Below are 22554 nucleotides of genomic sequence, written 5' to 3'. Positions count from 1 at the left end.
AATAAATATTTGGTAGAAAGTCGACAGTTTAACATACCGTTTGTCATTCACACTTCAATAGGAACAAGTATAGGTATGAGAGTGGTTAAGATGGAGAAAGAGGAGAATTGAAAAGAGGTATCAAAAAAGAAGAGCAGAGATTGCCCTGCAAGGAAGATAGACAGAAAAAAAGAGAGAAGGGAAAATGTTGTGAAGGGCCAGTTAGAGTTGAGAAGAGGACAGAAGAGGACAGTAAGGAACTATGAAAGGGTATGGTATTCGAGGAATCCCCAAAAAAGTCAGCACTACTGAAACAGGTGACGCATCTTCCTGTTAATGTGGTTCTTATTAGCCAAACTTTAGTAAAATTTGTTTTAAATTAAGGAAAATTTATATACAATGAAATGCGAACATCTTAAGTGTAAAATTCAATGATTTTTAACTAATACATACAACCACGTACCCAATGCACAGAACATTTCCATCATGCCAGGAAGTTCCTTTATGCTGCCCTATAGTCATTCTCCAGCCCTCATAGGCAGCTACTGCTCTAATTTTAATCAATATAGACTTGCCTGTATTTGAAATGTTTATAAATTGTGTCATATGGTATGCACTCTTTTGTGTCTGGATTCTTTCGTTCATCCAAATGTTTTGTTGTTGGAGTTGTTGTGGCTTTATTCTTCAGTGTTGTTCATTATACAGTGGCTTATTCTATTATAAATGCTGAGTCATATTCCAGTATATGAATATATTGGAATTTACCTTTTTCTCTCTTAGGGATATTTGGGCTTTTATAGTTTGGCACTGCTACAGGTAAGTTGCTATAAACATCTTGGTACACTGCTCTTGGTGGCCATATATGATTCAGTTCTCTTGTAGGTAACTACGGGTGAAATTTCTGGGCAATGGATTGATGGAGTATGTTTAACTTTGTAAGAAACAGCCAAATAGTCTTCCAAAGGAGTGTGCTAATTTATAACTCTACCAGTAATGTATGAAAGTTCTAGTTCCTCCATATCATCACATTTAGTGTTGTCAGTCTTTAATTTAGTTTTTCAAATAAGCATAAAGTGGTCTTTATTTGCCCCCAAGTGGAGAATGGTTCAGAGGGCTTATGGCTTGCCGTATCTTTTCATAAGCTCAGTTATTTTGTCTGTTTGTACTGGGTAGTTAACATTTCATTAATGATTTGTATAAACTATTTATGTATTCTGGATGCAAATCATCTGTCAGATATATGTATTGTGAGTATTTTCTCCAGCCTGTGACTTGTCTTTTTATTTTCATAATGGGATCGTCTGATTGACACTTAAAAAATAATCACTTTGGTGAAGTTCATTTTAAAATTTGATTTTCTTTATGCCCATTGCTCTGTTTCTTTTCCAAGAAATATTTGCGTAACCCAAGGTCGTAGGTGTTCTCAACTTTTTTTCCTGAAGTTTATTGCTTTAGATTTTACTTTCAGGTCTACGATCCATTTCTAATATTTGTATACATTGTGAGGTGAATATTTACAGTTAATTTCATTCCATGTGCTTATGCAGTTGCTGTAGACCATTTGTTGAAACAGAATTTCCTTTCTGAAATCAAATTAGTGATTGCCTGATGGTGGGGATAGGAGCAGGGATTGACAGCAGACTTTCAAGGATGATAGAAATATGTTAAATGATGGTCATGATGGTTGCCCAACCATTAAAAAAAAAAGAAGAAGAATTTCCTTTCCCCATCAAATTGCCTTTACACCTTTGTTTTAAATCAGTTGACATTTTTGTGTAGATTTCTGGACTCTATTTTGTTCAATGGATTTATGGGTCTATTCTTGGGCAAATTCCACCTAATCTTGAGTAGGTTGGTTTTAAAACAATTCTCAAAATCTTATATGAAATTTTCAATTTTGTTAAACTTTTTCAAGGTTGTTTCAACTAATCTAGATACATAATTTATAAAAATTTACAAAATAGTTCATGATTTTGATTGCGATTGCAGTGAGTTTACAAATTATTTGATGAAAAGTGACATCTTAACAACTGAGTTTTTTAGGCCAGTTATGTGATTTATTTCTCAATTTTTTAGATCCTTTTAAATTTATCTTTACAACATTTTGGGGATTTTAGTGTAGAGATTTCAAATGTATTTGATTGATTTTATTTTGAAGTTTTAAACAATTATTAATACAAATTATATTTTATTTTTCAATTATTTGCTACAGTTTTTTAATTATATAAAAATTGATTTGAACGTGAACTTGTGTCCTTGAACTTCTAAAATCACTTATTATTTTTAGTAGAATTTCAGACTCCTTAGGATTTTCTACAGTGCACTCATATCTGCAAAGACAGTTTTACTCTTCCCTTGCAATCATTACACTTTTTTTTCCATTCTTACTACAGTTGTTAGGACCTTTAATAAGACATTGGTAGAAATAGTTAAAGTAAGGTTGTTACTTTATCCCTAGTCTTAGTAGAAAAGCATTTAATATTTTACCAATAAAAATTATGTTGATTTTTATATAGATGCTCTTTGTCAGATTGAAGATATTTCTTTTTATTCCTAGTTTCCTGTCTTTTTCCTTCATGAATGAATATTTAATTAGATCAAATGCTTTTTCTTCATCTGTTGAGAGGATCGTATGTTTTTCCTGTTAATATGGTGAAATGTTTGATTTTTGGCTATTAAGCCAATTTTGCATTTCCACTTGCTCTTGATGGATGGATGGATAGATAGATGGATAGACAGATATAATCATTGGTGGTGGGAATGTAAAATATTGCAGTCCCTGTAGAAAACAGTACAGCAGTTCCTCAAAAAATTAAACAGAATTACCAAATGACCCAGCAATTCCACACCTAGGTATATATCAAAAATAATTGAAAGCAGGAGCTAGAACATATTTATGTATGCTAATACTCATAACATCATTATTCACAATAACTAAAATGTGGAAACAACCTGTATGTCCATGACAGATGTGATACACAAACAAAATATGATACGTACATACAATTGAATATTATTCAGCCTGAAAAAGAATGAAATTCTCATCCATGGTACAACATGGGTGTGCCTTGATAATATTATGCTAAGTTAAATAACCCAGACACACAAAGAAAAAATATTTTATGATCCATTTACATGAGTTACCTAAAATAGCCAAATTGATAAATTCAGAGATCAGAACAGTGGTTACCAGGGGCTATGAGAAGAGGGTAATGGGGAGTTATTATTTAATGGTACAGAGTTTCAGTTTGGATGATCAAAAATTTCTGGAAATGGATAGTAGTAATTGTTGCACAATAATGTAAATGTACTCAATACCACTGAGTTGTACACTTGAAAATGGTTACATTTTATTTTGCATAATTTTTCAGCAAGAAACAAAAAGTAAAGAAACACTGAAACCAAGAAACTATTTTGAAGTAATATAATATAAAAGAAATTTTTAAGATGCTAGTATTTCTGATAGAATGAATTCTGGAATGAGTGTAGTGGCAGGTCCCTTAGTCCCTCCACCTTTCTTTCTCACCTGCACCAGTTCCTGTAGAGGGGCAACTACAGGGCAAACTAGCTGGCAAAACCTGCTGGAGAAAATCACACATTAATTCTTTGACAAGTGTATTCATATCAGCTGGTCCCTAAGTCCTTCTTAATCACCTTCCCCCTGCCCCATTCTTTGCCATTTTCCAGACCTATGTTCAAAGTCTATCACTCTCTAAAAATTTCAGACCCCATGCCTGTCTTCCTCATGGTCAGAAGTTTCCTTCTTGTTTATTGAGAGAGTAGAGGGTTTCAGTTAAGAAATTGCTCAAATTTCCTCCTCTGTCCTTTACGATTAGGTTACTCCTTTGCTGACTTACCGCTCAGGCTCAAAGAAAATGTTATCTCCCTTCCTTTACAAAAACAGCTATTACTTCTATTGCACTTACATATGCTTGGGCACATATAGGCACAATACATTACCACAGCCAGCTGAGGAAGGTCCTACCAGTATCCCAATTTTACAGATGTGGAAACTGAGGGATAGAGAGCTTTAGCAATATGCCCATGGCTACAGTTAGTAAATATTAGAAATAAGATGAAAACCCAGTCAGGATGCTCTGAACTACCTCTCCTGTAATCAGAGTGTGTTGCATCTTCTTTTAGGAAACCCATTCAACTCAACATGTCTTGAATTTTAAATGTATACATTCTCTTTTCCATTACATTATATTCCCACATTACAGACTGGTTCTCATTCTCCCAATATATTTTGAGTGTACACATACACACACACACACACCCCCGTACCACACAAATAATTCTAGCCTCCTTTCAAAACTATCAATTCCCTTCTCTCCTTCTTTTTCCCTATTAGAAGAGTCATTTGTGATTTTTCGTATTTCAGTTTTAACCTCTGGATACAAACCAATTTCTTGTTCCAAGTCTACCCTAAGACCAAATGAACAAAGGTCAATATTGTCCTAATGGTACAATCAATGAGGATTTATTTTTCCCTTTTCACCCTGTTGATCTCTTTACCACTGTTGGCCTGTTATCCCTTGTTACTCTAACCCTACTTTCACCAATTCTTCTACTTTTTAGAATATTTTTTCTAATGATCTGTTTTTATTACTCCTTCTTTTCTTAAATATTGATGTTCTCAAGAGTCCTATTTTTTTACTGTCTTTCTTTCAAGTAGCACTCCCAATGTCTGCAAGCTCATTCATCTAAAAGACTTCAGTAATATACAAATATTGGAAAAGGAGTGTTTACCTTCTTGCCCACTTGCCAAGGGATGGCTAAAACAAATTTGGGCAGACTACCTCTAAGAATACACTTAATCCTTGCTTTAATTTGACAATTTTAGGTACCATTAGTCCTTCTTAGTTCACTGCTATGTTCCAGGCACTGTTCCAAGTGCTATGAAAGTTTTAGTTCATTTACTCCTCATGATAATCACATGAGGTAGAAACTATTATTATCCCCACATAAGAGGTGAGAAATCTGAGACACAGAGATGTTAAGTAAGTCACCCAAGGATTCCCAGCTAGTAAGTAGTAGAGCCAGGATTCAAAATAAAACAATGTGGGTCTAGAACTATTTTATTACCAACTGTGCCTCATGATGTTTTAATCAGTAAATAATGTTATTGGCAGGATTGAGACACTAAACAACTGCAGGGGTGCTTTCCCACGGGACCTGCAGCTTCCCTGACCAACTGAAAGGTGATCACGCTGGTTTATCCAACTCTCACACAGATAAGAGAAAGGCAACGGCACTCTGAACTCAATCTTGTAATCACAAATGTCATAAGACTACTTCTTATCCACTGTTGGGTAGATAAGAGAAAAGCCACAGCATTCAAATTAAGTAATGGATTTGGAATAAGAAAAGAAAGTAAAACTTGTAATCTGCCTCCATCCTCTCAGATGTCATTATGTGCAGCTGGAAAATACATTGTCACCTCCTAGAGAACTAACTGGAGAGACACAGTTAACAACCAGATAGATGATTTGTTACTGTTCATCGTACCCTATCACTCCTCCTATATCTTACCCTTCACTGGCTTTCCACTGCACTTGGAATAGATGTTAAACGTATTAAAGTGCACATACATTTCAGCATCATCAGACTCCTGCCAATTTCTCATTCTCTTTGTGTTCACCCCTCTCCCTTGTTCACTGTGGTTCTTCCACCCTGACCTTCTGTTCTCTCTGCCTGGGACACTCATCTACCAATTCTTGGCCAAGGGATGGATCAATTTGACAAGGAAAAGGTAATATTTACCTCATGGAGTCAATATGATCATTCAGCACAACAATGCCCATGAAAATGACCAGGCTCTCCTCCTGGCATTTAGCCAATAGGTAAGAAGTGTTTGTTCTCTTCATTCCCTTCACACCCACAGTGACACTCCCTTCCAAGCCCATGGGTCACACCAAACATGGGAGAAAATAAAAGTTAACCGAAGCAATCTTTTCCAAGTTTCAAATATCTAAGCTACATTCAGCTGTGCCTTCTAAATCCCAGAAAATTTAATGAAGAGGAGAAGAAGGATTTGACAGAGGAAGAAGGGCAGAAACGGGAAACATAAGAGGAAACAGGGAAGAAGACAGAAAAAGGAAAAAAAAATTGCTTCCTGAGATGATACTGACAGACCAATCTAGTTCTGGCTTGGTATCCACTGAAGACACACACAGAATATCGAGATAGCCCTGCAAACTGGAAAGCCTTTCACGGAAAAGTTCTTGTTGACTCTTTGAGACTGTTGATACCTGCTGCCAGGCCCTCTGTGCCTTGACATTATTCAAAAACGAGCAACTCTGTTCTAAGAGTTTTGGCCAACGTGACCATTTCACAGATGCTGTCTGTTGAGGGAACATCTAGTCCCTTATTTTCTTCTTTTTTTCCCTTTGAGTTGAGAGTAAACATGGATAGTTAGAGGCCAAATAACCTGATATTTAGAATTTTATAATTTGGTTATATTGCAGCATTTGTTTACATACTAAAACAATTTATTGGAATTTTGGGAGGAAGATTGTCCCTATAGAAAAAGGCTCTAAGGTATTTCTGGAGGCATATTTCAGATTCCCAAGGAGGGCTTAGTAGGAAATATTTTTTGCTACAATGTTTGACAGGAGTCCAGACTATTCCTGGAACTCTCTTTATATAGAGACAACATACACAGATATCTTTAGAGGTTACCAGTAGGTTTGAAATGAATCTTAAATGTTCCCATTTCAGAGGGCAGGACTTCTAGTCTTAGAGGGCTCACACCAGGCATATTATTTCTCTTCTTAGAGTGTCCCTACTCTAATGTTTGTTTGAGTAGCATGGTATGTTTGTAACAGGAGCCTTGTGTGTCCTAAAAGATGATACCCTTGGGTGATAATTGCCAGGCCGCGGGGTGGATCCAGAATAGATGGCATTGCAGGTAAAAATAAGGATTCAGGATGCAAGATGAGATCGCATAATATCTTGCCTTTAAATCAGCTTTAGCTCACCTACTTACATAATGGTTTGAAAAATTAGTAAAAACTGTTACCAAGTTGATCAGCAATGCTGCCTTTAAATAGCTCTAAGAGAGACAGTTTTGCAGTGGAAGAGTTTTTAACAATCATCCTATGAGTTCAGGTTCAGTGAGGAACAAGGTAGAAAAGGCTGGAATCTTCAGAAATGTGCATCCGTTCTTAGGTTTAGGAATCAGGGACCTGGAGTGCAACTAAATGGGATCGAGTGAGCAGCAACTTGCAGAATCTGAGTCTGTCCCTTCAACATCGGGTTTCGTGAGTGGGAACTCCCCTTCCCTGGCAGGGAGGGCTTTTAGCCCTGGTTCTTCTTGCTGTCCCTCTGGCGGGCACCCTATGTGACCTACCAGCACAGTCTCCTGGCAGCTTCACTTCATCTGGAATTTTATCTCTACCTGTGAGGTGGCCTCTAATGTCATCTTGCTTCTCCTCAGCCTCGCTATGGCTTTAAGGGGACTGGCTGTAATACATTTTCAAAACTGGTTCCAAAGCTCAAGTCATTGAAAGATAGGGTGATTTTCTCCATTGTATTAAAAAACATAGACTATTTATTATTATTATTATTTTTTTTTTTTTTTGCCGTGGGAAAGTTGGTAACAAAAATGTCACATGCTAGTGCATTAATAGGGACCCTGATGGATGTGGGTCTGGCACATTCACAGGTTTGCGATAACTCTCTTAACCGAGGGCTCTGGAATCCTGTGGCTTGGCTCTCAAGATGTGGAAGAACGAAGAAAGCCCTCGGAGGAATGCCAGAATCCTAGTCGCACATGAATCTGGTGAGGAATTCATGGCCTGTTTCACTTCTACCCAGCCGTGGTACTCACAAACCTCGCTCCTGCCTGACCGAAGCAGGGCAATTTATAAGGCCATCCCTTTTAACTTGAACCCCTACTGGTTTTTTTACTTTATTTATTTATTTATTTTTGTGGAGGGAAGTCTTCATTTTTTTTTTGTTTCCCCACACGTTCAGTTGGACTCAACCTTGAATCCAAACAAGACTACTCTGAGCACTACTCCACTGCTCTGTTCCTCAGCTGACTGGGTCCCCGTGTGATGGTGTTCCCAGGGACCCACTGGCTGGGATCCATGGCATTCCACTGGCAGGGCTGCTGACAAAGTTTTATTTATTTATTTTTTTAATGCATTTGAATCTGATGCTTAAGGAAGAGAGGGAGTTTTATTCATAAGAACCTCAGCTTATGGTGGACTTACGTAAGAGTCCCAGGGCATTCTGAAAGCATGGGATTTAATGCTCTCCACTCTCTGAAGGTAAAACAAAACAAAAGACTGATTTCCCGTTTGTGTCTTCCCTTCCAGCTCCCCCCGCTCCCTTTGGGAAAACATCACTCTTTCCAAATTGAAGCCTCTCTTCAGAAAAGGAGAAATCAAGTGACTAACATTCTTTCTTTTACAAGAGAAATAAAAATAACACACAAAGAAAGAACATTAAGGGATTTCCTTTCCAGTGATCTTTGACATGTTTTCATGAATCTACCTCCTGACTTCCCTTCTCCCAAGATACAGCTTCTCACATCAGAGTCACATTAAGAATAATAAAATCAATTAATTAGTGAATAAAAATAAGCCAGAAATTGTACATTGTTAAGTTTTCTTTGAAATATGGAACCTTTTACATCCCTCCAAAAATGAATGGCTTTCAGTTTTCTCTAGCAGGAGATGGCATTTATAATGGGACCGAGTGTGAGACAACACAGATAAAAATGGGACTTAACCAACTGGTGTTCCCATTAAGAATATTAATATAATTTTCTTACTATTATTACTAAAAACAATAACAAGTGACCTTTATTGAGCCTTTTCCGTATGCCTGGCATCCTGCCAAATTGTTTACACACATAATCTCATTTAATCGTTGACATAACTCTGTGATGTAATTTAAGGGATGGAAAACTTATAGATAAATAAGTAAAGGGCCAGATAGTGAATGTTTTAGGCTTTGCAGTCACATGGGGTCTCCATAGTCTTCATTGCTTTTGTTGTTTTGTTTTGTTCTTATAACTCATCACAAATATAAACACCCTCTTTTAGCTCCTGGTCTGCTCCAAAATAGGCTGCAAATCAGATCTGGCCTCTGGGCTATAGTTTTCTGACCCCTGATTTTATCACAGTAAAACTTGTATCAGTTCCATTTACAGAGGAGGAAATTGAGACTTAGAGAAATTAAGTAAATCTGCCAAAATTATATGCCTAGTAAGTGACAGAGGACTTCAGTTAACCCTGTACACACTAGTGAAAGTAAACTAACTGTGGTTAAATCTGAGACTCCATGTAAACAACAGATAAATATAGAGCATTTCTAATAAACCCTTAATAGTTAGCTATAATTAGAAATGTGACTAGTGTCAGCTAGTTTATAAATGCCTTATTGGGTAGACTCAAAGATATATCTATTTCCACCTATACTACTGGCACATATAATATCAAATGAAGACTATTTCATGGTCGTGAAAGATCTTACTTTATTCTCTTTTTAGGATACTATCTATGGTATCTTCCTTAGCCTTAGCTAACCTAGTTCTATTTTAATTTTTCCTATTCCTCACTGTCTCCCTTCCTTAAGTTAGAGGCAACCAAAGTAAATAGATATTCAAAATTTCAAAAGTATAATTTAGCTTTGCTGAGAAGGGAAAAAAACAGAGTATGCCTAAGGTTATTTCTTTATTGTATTCCTGAATCCAAAACTTAAATGTCAATTATTCTGAATTTTAATGACTGTCCAAAATTGTAAAAACAAACAAAACAAAACAAAGCAAGGAAAATATAATGAAACATCTATTAAATGTAAGATTTTTTTCAGTAAAATTTGATAGATCAAATTTGTGGTTTGAATATATAGTAATTTTTAATTAAAGCTATAGAAATCAATATATTTGAGATTAAAAATTATGAATAGGTATTTGTAGTGCTTCTTGGCACTGAGGCAACTTTTCCTTTCAAAATTAAAATTACATTGACTATTAAAGAATTGACCCCAAATCTCTACATCAACTTTTAAATGCTCATTGCTCATTATTGAGTATTTTATTGCAGTTTTTTCCCCTAGATTACAATGTTGACTCCAAACATAATAGCAAGGATTAGCTGAGAAATCTAAGGAGTTTGTAAATGAGAGGCATGTCTAAAATTAGGGGGGGGAAAGAATATATCCAACAGATAAAGATCCTTCTTATCTATATTCTTTTTAATATATTTTTAAAACATCCAAACTCAGACTCCACTGACCAATAAACCGATGGAGTAATATATTTTGAAAAATTTCCTAAATACATAATTTCCCCACTAGGAATAAAACAATTCCTTTTATTCTTTCGGGTTTAAAATATATGATTTTACAAACATCCTGCCTATGTGTTATCTAATATCCAGAGTGCATCAACAAATAATATTCAGTATATACTTAGAATTTTTTGTTTTTAATTTTTCTTTGGAATAAAACTAGGCAAAAGGAAACTTACAAGCATGTATACACAAACTGGCCGTATTCAAAAAAACACAGGAAACTGGACACACAGGAGAAGGAGAAAGAATTTCAGATTTCTACCACGGCTCAGTTTTCCGTGTGTGACACTGCTGTGTGTTGTCAATCACAGGAGGGCCAGGGGTGCTTAGGAGAGCAGATGGCAGCTGGGGTAGGCCAGACAGGAGAGAAAAAAAGGTGTGGCCACCCAGGAAGTGCTGGTTAATTCTGCAGCTTGTTCATCTCACCTTCAAATGAAAAAAAAAAATAGTAATTATACTATTATTACAGGAAGGTTTGTGCCAATGGTCAACAGTGCAGCCCACTCAGGCACTTCCCGCCCAAGGCAGGATGCAAAGTATAGAAGCCAGGAGAGCCGTTGGGTGGTCTCATGGGACCTGAGGAGGTGGCAGTGCAGCGGGGCCGCAACCACCCTGGGACGGGCAGTGTCCTTGAAATCAAAACAAAACCCAGTTAAGTCTGCAGACCAGACGCAGTTTCTCCTTCAAGGACCTGGTACTATTTGAAAGATAGGTGAGATGCAGGACTCTTGATCGGTATGAACAGACGCTGCCATGGAGAGCAGCTGTTCTTGCTTCTGATCGTGGAGTGATAAAATAAAAAGGCTTCCAGAGAAGCGGGAGGAACAGAGCTGAGACTCATGAATGCGGACTCCTGAAACTCTGGGAAATGGTAACAAGGGGATTATGCATTATGGAATCACCTAAAGGATTATCTTCGAAAGCCTCAAGTCATTATGGCAGCATTATCAAAACCTGGCTATCTTATTTGTGGAAAAAATTTGAGGAAATGGCAGATCAAAGAATAATATATCAAGAATACCTTCACTCTTTGCACCAAAGAGCAAAATAATTTCGATTTCCTGTACCCGTTGCTTTTGTCATTTCTATTTTGTGTGTGAGCATGCTCAGCTTGTATCTGTTCAGTTTTCCTAAGTGTGTTGCCAAACGTTTGAAGAGCATTTTAAAAATACTCCCACAGTGCCATGAGTCAGTGTTCTGCACACAGTAAAGAGGCATCCACACACAATGGGAAGGTCATGAAGTTTGAATTCATAGTTCCTACATCCACAGACTTGACACCTCTTACACGGCTCTACCTGTCTGTCCCCACTTGCATTTGTGCAGTAAAGTAATGTGGAGGGAAGTGGGCAAAGCAGAAACAAAAATGTGGCAGGTAGTACAAGCGTTATCCCAAAGGGGGAAGGGAAAAACCCTAGTTCTTGTTAAACCTAAAAGACAAGAATTCAGATGGGAGACAAAGCATTGTGTAGCAAAAGATTTTAAAGGACTTACTAGCAAAGAGAAAGTGCACCTCTATGAATAGGGGGCAGGCTGATCTAAGAGAGGAAAAGCAGTGGTCTTTGCTTGGTCCCCTGTCTTATACCTTCACTTGGAGGTGGTCTCTGATTGATGGCTCTTGCCTGCAGAGGGCTTAGTCATGTTCGGCCCCTTTTGCGCATGACCTTACCCATAATGCACACAGAAAAACCCATGGGGGTGTCTAAACTGCAATGCTAATTATATCACAATGAGCACTAGGTCATGTCCAGTTAGGTCCTTGTTGCTATTGTGCAGTTATGGGCATTGGGTTATAACCAGTTTCTTGATGACACTCATTTAGAGGAGGTAAAGACCCTTTATGCTGAAGGTGGGCATACCACCATCCTCCAGACCATCCTCCCTCTCCTCCACCTTATCTGTCCGGTGCCCCCACTTATCTAACTACCTAACACAAGGAGTGACTTAGGAAAAAGCTCAAAGGTGAGGAGGAGAGAGAGAGGATAATGGGAAGAGTTTCAAGAAGTGAAAATAATTTGCCAATGGCTGGAGGGAGTGGGGAGTGAGGAGGGCCAGAGGTGGTAGAAAATGGTGAGGCTGCCTGAACCTGTCCTGGAGGCCCTTCTGAACCAGGTGAGGGCTTGGGTTTGGGCTTTCCCACGAGGGCAGAGGGCAGCCATCAAACGGTTTTAGGTAGGAAAACCCGAGATCCGAAATGAATTCAGAAATGTTCCATTTGGGTGCAGTGGGAGCAGAGGTTGGAGAGAAGATGGTCTTGAGGCCCAGAGGTCAGTATGGAGGCTTTTGCAGAATCTAGAAAAGGAATGATGGTAAATTGAACAAGATAGTAGAAGAATGGAGTAAACTGAACTGGGACTAGGACACTGGAGTGGGTGTGGGGAAAAGAGAAAGAGTGACGTCCACCTTTGTGGTTTCAAATTGAGAGCACAGCAGTTAGCGCCAGTTTGAGGGAAGGAAGAATTGTGTATTTTCTGAACTGTAGCTTATGCTTTGGATTTGTCTGAAGTTACAGCTTCCAGGATCATCCACCTCCCCTCAACCCTTTCCTTAATTATTAGAGGATTCTGCATAGAGATTGGTTATTTGTATTGAAATTAAAGTGTGCAAAATACGAAATTCTCTAAATTATCATAATCAGTAAATCTAATCGGTACCAATTAAGACCTCGAATTCTGCCTTCCTTAAAATTAATCTTTTTCTTTTAGGAAATAACTCTGAAGCAATATGCAAACCAGTACCGTCTTACTAGCTTGTAAAATATAGAAGTGTTTACGAAAGCATTTTCTTTTCTCAATTTTACCTTCTACTAAGTCAATCTTTTCTTTATCTGATATTTTGTGTTAATAATGTCAATAATATTTGTGTCAAATAATATATACATGTGCACATATAATATGCATGCATAGCTATAGGTAAAATTCATAGCATTCCAAAATTGCAATTTCAGTGTTTTTGCACCAGTTCCAAACTTTCTATTCACTTTAGAAGCCTTCCTGCAAGACACAAAATCCATTGTGCAATATTTTTTTTTAAGCCAGACTGCAGGAGTGCAAAAGTATACACTGTTTCCTTCAAAAATGGAATCATCATTCACAGATGTAGATGTGTACTTGTTATGCCAAGATGAGACAGATGTGGTTCTATTCACTCAGGGACAGGTGCTGCGGAAAAAGAGATAAAACATTTGTAGAAAGTGTAAGCAACGCATCGCTGTTGCTAAATAAATAAACTCTCTGCCAAAAAAGTTTATTTGCTTATCTCTTCTTATTTCTTCTGAATGTTTATTTTAAGATCTGGTAGAGCTAAACTCTATTTCGTTTTCTTTCCCTGTATTAGTCAAAAATGTACAGTCTGTACATATGTGTTTGAATATGTTCCAAAAGAATAAGTGGCACCGACAGCCCCACATGCCGTTTGATACTGATAGTAATTAATATAAAGCCAGCTGACCCCCTGACACACCCCCACAATTTGACACATTTAACTTCTGTCAAGATCATGTTCAAAGTCCTTATAACAGAAATCGGGTTAAAATGAGGCACATGAAAACACTAGCAGTTTTGGAAGGAAAGACCAACTTCATGTTATTTTTCCGAGAAGCATTTTGGTGAGCTACAGACGGAGAACAGTACATGGAGTCGAAATCTGCAGCTGCTGGGCTAGGGCAAGGATTTTAAATATTCGTATTAATTCTGACTCCAAAAGAAAGATCGGGTGGGAATCAACAGCTGGAGAGGAAAGGCAAGTGGAAAAGATGATTTTGATTTTAAATGTTTTAATCATAATGCAAAGTGGAGAACCAAGGAGAGCGATCTGCAGCTGGGCGAAGGGAGGCGGAGGGCTAAGTTGGAATATTGTCCTCCTTTTAAACATGCAGCTTTGGGTTTCCTAGGACTCAGGGGGACCAGGAGACTTGTGAATACATAGAAAGACTCTATGAAGCTTGAAGGGGTTGTAGATAGAAAACTCAACCCGTCCATGTTGATATATACGTATTTTTAATGACAATAAGGATAGTTAGTAAGTATAATGAGAATCATTCCAAGATTGAAAAAAAGCAGAAAACACAGAAAAGTGTTGGCTGGCCTTAGGGTGCTCTAATATAAACAAACCTCCTGATTATCCGATAGTCTCCTCGTGTATAAAAGACTTGTATTTTTATTCTTTAAGAACTACACTGACCATTGAAATCATAGTGAATGAGATGCATGTTTTGGGTTGATGATTTGAAGGTAATTTAGGTGATCTCAGAACTCGGAGAGTCACGTCAGGAGTACAGTCAGGGCTTAGTCAATGTTTGAGAAATGAAAATAAAAATTAGTAAACAATCATTAACCCATATTTGAGATACAGAAGGACTAAGCATGTACTGAGCCTGCAGTAATCTCCAAAAGTTGTTTTGTTTATTGGCCTATTATTTACATATTTGTCTTACAAAACTGTCAAGGAAACCCAACTGAAATTAAAAAAAATTTTTTTTTTTTTGTATTCTGAGTAATGTGAGTCCAAAGTGTGAATCTTCCACAGCATATTGATGATATTTAAGATACGATTTAAGAAACCCCAAATATATATGTGGGTGTATGTTGATAATGCCCATAATAGGGTAAAACGTTTGAGGGATTAACCTCAGCTAAGTAATCATTTTATTTTAATACGAAAATGTAAGTATAAAATAAATTTCATACTGCCAAATTGAAGAAGTCTTCGTTTGGCTGAGGACTTTTCACTATTTTAAGTTTTGTGTTTTTTGTGGGGTTTTTTTGTTTTTGTTTTGCTTTTTAATGAGAAGTGATTTATTTTTAGTCTCAGCCTTCTTTCTGTAATGATAATCCCCTAGATACAATACATAGCTTGTCAATAACTGGTTGTGTCTTATGTCTTGCCAAATGAAAAACTGAATTCAGGACCATGTTAAACAGTGGTTTAAGCATCCACAGAGTGATCAATGTTCAGAAATGGGGGGCGGCGGCGGCTGGGGGCAGAGTGGGAGGGGCGCTGCACAGGGATCTCCCTTTCATTTTTCTTAAGTCAATTTCACTCATCAGGTGGGGGCTTTATCCATGCTTTTCAAAGCTGGGCCAATGAATCCAGCTTAATACAAATATTTCCCTTTGTAGGCAGAATAGTCAAAGCCTTAACTGGTTTAAATCCAAGTAAGAGATTTTACTCGGTCTGAATGCCAGAAAGCGTACAAAAAACAATTATCAAGGGCATAAAATTCGTCTTTATCTCCATCACGAGGCACTGAGTAGCAATGGGTATCCATTGTTCACTGTCATTCTGTATATTCTTAGCAGCTCTCTAATTCTAAGTATGCTATTTTGTCTTATTTTTGACAATTTCTGTCAATATAAGCCCTGAAAGTAGGTTGTATTTTTCCCTTTCAGTGAAGCCGGAAGAAGCAAGTATATAAAAAATACTGATACTTCCTTACATTTATATTTTGTACAACCCAGCATTGATTTGCTCCTTATTTAAGCAACATTTTCTTGATAAATTAAAAAAGCAGCAATAGCCATTACTGCAGGCTATATACAGCCTCTAATATCACTTAAGCATATTACAGAATATAATATCTGGTACTTAACGACTAACTTGCATATGAAAGCTCACATAATGTCTCATAAAACCCTTAAAATGGCTTCAGTTTAAGAGTCTCTTTAAAAAAAAACACCTTCAGGGAATATTGTAAATGAAGTAGCACTCCAGCCTTGGAAAAAAAATTCACACACTTGCAGAAATTTTTAATATAAATTGAACACATTAAAAATTAATTTTGCATGACCATTTCGCATTGCGGTGCCAATGCATAGTTAAGATAAGGCCTTAACTCTTCTTTGTTTAAAGTAACATGGACGCTCTTTGCTTTCTCTCTTTGCTTTCATCTGTACATAATTATTATTTTCATTAATCAGAAAATGGACCCCCATTTTCCTATTCTGACAGCCTCCGCTGGAGTCGACGGAAACCCTACCTAAGTCACCAGGGTAACTTAACCATAAACTTCTAGGAAACTCATTAAAGCAAGGTGTGAGCTGACAATTAACCAAGGCAGTTTCCATCATCCTTCTGTTTTTTAAACTGAGGGGCTTTGGAGAAAAAGCTTACTCATCAGTAAAGTAGCTTTGCCCTGGGAAGTAAACCTGAACTGGCTTTGCCATCCCTCTTCTCCCCGCAGACCCCTGATCTGCCGCTTCTCACTCGGTTTCAGCTGGGCCAGTTGTCTGCTGGAAGATGTGTGTGCTTCTTAGCACTAGTATTAGAGGAGTAACGCAATGTACATTCTCTGTTAAGATATTTATTCTCTGATGGAAATAAAAAGGGGGAAAAATAACAGCCCACTGCCCCTTTTTGTATATGCGCAGGTTTTTTTTTTTTTTAATTAGTCTCATGACCACAATTTTGCAACAAAAATCTCCCAAGGAGGGCATCAGTTGCAATAAGACATTGACAAATGTCTCCCTCTGCGGAGAGCTGGCGTTGCATAGACCTGACATGCTGTAGTTTTCTCTGGTTCTGACATGAGCGGCCAGAGCATGCCAGTGCGAGTTTAGAGGGAGTCATGGGGGTGATTCACAGATTACATCTCAAGTGATCAATTTTAAAAAAGGTGGGGAAGGAGCCGACCTAAGAAAGTGCCCTAGACTTTGGGTCAAAGGTGCTATATAAATCTAGCCAACAAAACAAAGAAAGAAACCCAGGGCCCATTTTCTTTAAAGACACTTGCATTCTATTCTTGCATTGTTTGAATCAGATATTTTGTTATGCAAATCTTAAAAGCTGAAAATAAAACAGGAAACCTCAGGCTTAGTTCAGAATCTGTGGTTTAATTTACTGAGACAGGGATAGAAAGTTTTGGGTCAGGAGGACAAGTTTTACAAGAGCATTTTCTCAGCTTGCTCAGGCTTCCAGAGGTATTGTGAATACTACAAAATATATTCCCTAGTTCTCTCCTAATTCTTACACTCTGTGTTAATACAACTTATATAAGCTACAACAATAAGACAGACTCCAAAGCTATCGAGAAGACATACCTCGCTGACTGTCAAAAAAAAGTATTGGACTGTGGTGATGTCCTATCTTGAAAAAAATCGTCCAAACTGTAAAAATGTAGTGAAGCCAATCTGTCTGGAAGAATTGGCAAGAAATGTCCAACTGCTTGCCGACACGTACACACCTTCTAACGTCCTCACCTAACGCAGGCATCATGTTACCCACCAAGCATCAGGTACTGCAGGCTTGTTTCCAGAAACCTGCAGCCTTATTTTGCATTGAAATGTTTCCAGTTAGACAGATTTCAACCATCGGTTTACAGCAAAGCAAGAAACAATCCCCTAAACTCTAACTACGTTCATGTGATTACAGTATGTTTCTTTTTTTTTTTTCTTTTTCTTTTCCTTTTTATGGGAAGGTTATGACCAGGGTAAAGACTGTTTATAGTTCTGGGTGCCCAGAGTAGTGCAAAATCTCCAAATGCACCAAACTCAAATATGTGCAAAGGCCAGGAAAAGAATCTATAGAGAAACATCTGTGGCTTTAGTAATTCTCAGTAAACAGCCATGTGAAGTAAATTTTTCTCTCATTCTCTTTCTTCGTCTGTTTCTCTCTTCTCTCATACACACACACACACGCACGCAGTCAATGGCAATCTGTGAAGTCCAAACTAGAAAAAAGGCATGTAAAATGATTTCTACATTTCTGGAGGGTATCTTAATAATCAGCTGGTATTAAAATGCTCAGCTACTACTGGAAGCAATGGAGATACAAGTGTCTACCTGGTTAAAATAAAAGTAAATTTTAATTGAACTATTACTTATTTAAAACCGTAGAACCCACAAGGAAGTCAATGAAATCAAATATTTAAAACCTGTTTGGATGCCAACACCCAGAATAACCTAGTTTTCACATAAAGTTGAGAAAAACAAAGAGAAATCTTTTAGGATTGTTCTGATGTCTCCAAAAGTAGTTCCAAATGGCTATGAAACGACTAAGGCGGAAGTGTGACCCTGAGTTCTTAAGTCTCCTTCCAACTCTGCTGCTTCTAGGATCAGGAGAATTAGGCAAAAATAAGCGCATGACAAGCATGATATGTGTGAACTACTACCACATTTCTGGAAGCTTATATATGGAACTGTGGACATACATTTTTATTATGTAAATGATAATAAAAATTCTGTCCAATGGAAATTTTGTGATTAAGATGTAAGTTATAAGATTAAAAGTGACACATCTATACAGACATTACAATATGTCCCAAGCTGCACTCTTCTCTCTTCAAACAAAATATAACCTCTGGTCACCCTGATTCCTAATGGAGTATATGCTTATGTTTCTCCTTAGAATTGTGAAGAAATTTAGGTGCTGCTGAGACCCAGTTGGGTATAGATAAGATTGGAAGAGGTGATAAAGAACATACACACAGAGATCATTTTGTAAATCTCTCCCTCCACCCTCTTTCTGTGATTCACAATTGGTGGAAAAGTGTTGTGGACTGAATTGTCCTCCCCTAAAACTCCTATACTGAAGTCCCAGTCCCTTGGTATCTCAGTATGTGAGAAATAGGGTCATTGTAGGTGTCATTAGTTATAATTAGGTCACACTGGAGTAGGGTGGGCCCCTAACCCTGTATGAGGGATGTCTTTATGTTAGACAGTTAGGTAAGTGGGGGCACAGGCAGATAAGATGGAGAGGGAGGATGGTCCGGAAGATGGTGGTATGCCTGCCTTCAGCATAAAGGGGTTTTGCTTCCTCTAAATGGGTGCCAGCAAGAGACCAGTTGGAAGTAGATAACCAACTTGACTGCATGTTAGTGACAGGGTCCTGACTCAGTATAACCCAGTGATCATTGTAATATTAATTAGCAGTGCAGTTTAGGGCCCATCATGGGATTTCCTGTGTGCATCATGGGTGAGGGCGTGTGCAAAAGGGGGCAAACAAGACTAAGCACTCCAGGGGCGAGAGCCGTCAATCAATTGAGAGATCACCTCTAAATGAGGGTGTAAGAGAAGGGGCAAACAAACACCACTGCTGTCCTTCCTTGGATCAGCCACCTTCCATTTTTGGAGGTGTACTTTCACCTTGCTAATGAAATCTTTAAAATCTTTCACTACACAATGCTTTCATCTCTCGTCTGAATTCATCTCTTTCAGGCGAGACAAGAACCGAGGCTTTTTCTCTTCCCCTTTTGGGGTAGGACTTATAAATAGAGGAGATTTGGACACGTGCATACACACACACACACACTCCACCAGAATATCACGTGACCATGAAGGCAGAGATGGGGTGATGTGTCTACAAGCCAAAGAATGTCCAAGATTGCCACCAAACCACCAGAAGCTAGAGGAGAGCATAGAACAGATTCTCCCTCACAGCTCTCAAAAGGAACCAACCCTGACAACACCTTAATCTCAGGCTTCTAGGCTCCAGGACTGTGACACAATAAATTTCTGTTGTTTAAGCCACTTGGTTTGTGGTCCTTTGTCACAGCAGCTTTAGGAAACTAGTACAGGAGGTTTCCATCATTTTGGGTTTCTGGGTCCACTTTCCAGACAGGGGTAAATACAATAACAGAACATAAGGGCAAACTAAGGCTTTATAAAGGACATGATGCCCCATGAGTGTCTGAGCAGTGAGTGCTAACAGTGTGGCAGACGTCCACAGGAGCAATTTAAGAAAGTTAACTTGGCCTCAGGGAAGACAACAACCATATAATAATAGTATAAAAATCAGCAAATGAGATGTTGGGACTATTGTTTATTTGTTTGTCTGTTTGCCTACTTTTTCCAGGGCTTTTACTGATGTAAGGAGCAAGAGGAACTATACACATCAGAAGCAGGCAAGTCCAGAGGACAGAGTTCCTGCTTGAGTATTTAATAAGTATTTGTGAAATGAATGAATGAAAGAACAAACAATATCCAGCAAAGCTTCAGAGAGGAGGTAACACTTTAAGTACTATTTGTCATGAGTGGGCAACAAATCATTTTACACAAAGCCAAATTAAAGTAAAAATAATTTTTCCCCAAACATGGTAATTGTGGTAAATTTCTAACTAGGGGGAAAAAAAGACTTAGAAGAGTTTCACAACCTTTGGCGCCAGGTGGTTTACACAAAGGGTAAAACGTGTTATCAATACTCACTGTATACTGTGGCCTAGTTATATATGGTTTATTATTTTTAAATTTTCATAAAATATAATCATAATAAATTAGCACATAGAATACTATTGAATCTTGGAAAGATTCTCAATAGTAGAATAACAGGAGGCAGGTAGGACTTTGGCATTTACGTGTTCTCTGGAAGGAAGAATGTGGATCAAACCAGATAGAATAGTGAGCTCTGATTTCCCTTCGAAGTCTTTCTCTAAAGGCAAATTATTTCTATGTGACACACTCAATACCCATATGCATACAAAGGTATCCATCCATAAGGACACAGGCAATATGTCAGAACAATCTGGCACTTGCTGAGAACAAAAGGATGCCTTTGAGGACCAATTTGGAGTGCTTCCCCCACCCCAGGGGGCCTGCTAAAGGAAGAAGAAAATTGAGTTCTCTCTCCCTTCTTACTCCCATAAAACCGTGGTAAAAGACTACATATATATAGTTATTAACAGGATCAACATTCTGTTTCCCTTCTCCCCTTCCCCTTTTAAGGTCATTATAGATAAAGAAAAGCAAAATAAATCAACTCTCTTCTTTAATAATTTAATGGGATATAAGAAGTTCCTTGAAGAGAAAAATTATAATAAGTGGGCTGGGGTGGGTAGAATCCATGACTTAGATAACTGTTTCTACTCATTGGAGTGTGTCCCATTCTGTACGCTACAATACCATGCAGGAAATTTAATCATAGAGATAAACCAGGAAGCAGCTATAGTACCTCCACACAACATAAAACATTCATATATTATAAATAAATGATATATGGTATAAATACGATTGCTTAGTGACTAATGGCTTACACTCAGGCTGAATCTATGACCTGTGTAAAAGATTTCTGGCATGTAAAGGGAAATACACACAAGAGTATTCCCTTGTTTGAAAACTTAAAACGTGTATGCTCATTAAGCAGAAACATCAAAACAAAGTTCAGACAAAAGCCAAAAAGAATTTCATTCTACTTCAGATTTTACTTGGATTAAAACAGTGCACTTGTACCAATAAACATAGACATTCAACCTATCCAAAACAGACGAAGAATAGGGAGAAAAGAGAGTGCTTACAGGAAAGACAAATATACCTTGGATAAATATATATGTGTATATATAATTAATTCACCCCCTTCAATGCTTCATTGATTTTCTAACTTTGAAGTTCTGTCATCTAACTGCCGGGGACAAACCACTGGCAAAATTTGCTCCCAAAAAGGGGAAGAAAGAATGATACTAATTTGATAAAAGATTAATAGAATATCACTTAACTTTAACCTTAAATATATTATTCACTTCGGAAATAGTGTCAGCAATATCACTACAGCATAAATATTAAATCTTTGTCATTCTCTCACTTACATCTACTTATGAGTTTATTTATCCAGCCCTCGAGAATTACAGAAGATATACTTTTATGTAAACAACTTTTCACATTTTTGTTCCATAGTAGCATTTGAACCACAAACTTAATTCAGTTGCTCTTAACAACCTCAAATGGAATATCTATTTTTTCTTACTCAGAGCCTTTAAGAATTTCTATGTTCCAAACAGCAGACATAGAACCAGGAACCTCGAAACTGAAAGGAAGCATTAACACATTCATCCTACACGAGACCATCCAAGATGAGGGCTCATCGAGGTCCCGTTTCACTTGAAGACCTGTCTTCAGTGGTTGCTCACATATAGTTAAAATAGAAGCGTCTTCCATAAGTGAATTATGAATCCTTCCGAATTACACCATCCATTTGTGTTTCAAAGCTGGCAATCTGAAAAAAAACAAAAAAACCAAAAAACCGATGATTACTCGACTGGTCTCTCACCTTGGCTGTCTTTGTTCTTCTTTTCTTTGAAAATGAATTTAATGAATTTGACAGGTTACATTTGAGAATAAATTCTGAAATTTTAGATATTTTCTTCAAAACATACTTTGACATCTGTGAAAATCAGGATGCCCCCACACACGTAATATGTAGGGTAAAAGGATTTGGATAAACTCTACCAATCCTTATTAAAAGGACAGAGACTGCTCCGTTTTAGACTGGGAGGCTACAGAGGATGTGCCGTCATTTCTTCTTACTGCAAACGGCAAGCACCCACTGACAGAAACATTTC

General features: G+C 37.7%; 1 long non-coding RNA gene across 7 annotated transcripts in view; it reads left to right on the top strand.

Moving 5' to 3' along the window:
• LOC141577701 (uncharacterized) overlaps window positions 1-22554 on the top strand; it is a 134919-nt gene that overhangs the window by 31467 nt on the left and 80898 nt on the right. For 4 of the 7 annotated variants that reach the window (XR_012506989.1, XR_012506985.1, XR_012506986.1 and 1 more), the window contains exon 2: window positions 20079-20228. The exons of 1 other annotated variant lie outside the window; for it this stretch is intronic. This is a non-coding gene — a long non-coding RNA (uncharacterized LOC141577701). Of the gene's footprint in view, window positions 1-7429; window positions 7766-20078; window positions 20229-22554 lie in introns of those variants that run through there. 2 more of the 7 variants (XR_012506987.1, XR_012506990.1) reach the window with 2 other exon arrangements.

Source organism: Camelus bactrianus, chromosome 5, assembly GCF_048773025.1.
Source record: "Camelus bactrianus isolate YW-2024 breed Bactrian camel chromosome 5, ASM4877302v1, whole genome shotgun sequence".
Classification (NCBI taxonomy): Eukaryota; Metazoa; Chordata; class Mammalia; order Artiodactyla; family Camelidae; genus Camelus; species Camelus bactrianus.
Note: the sequence above shows the minus strand (reverse complement) of the source record. Positions and strands in the feature narration are given on the sequence as shown.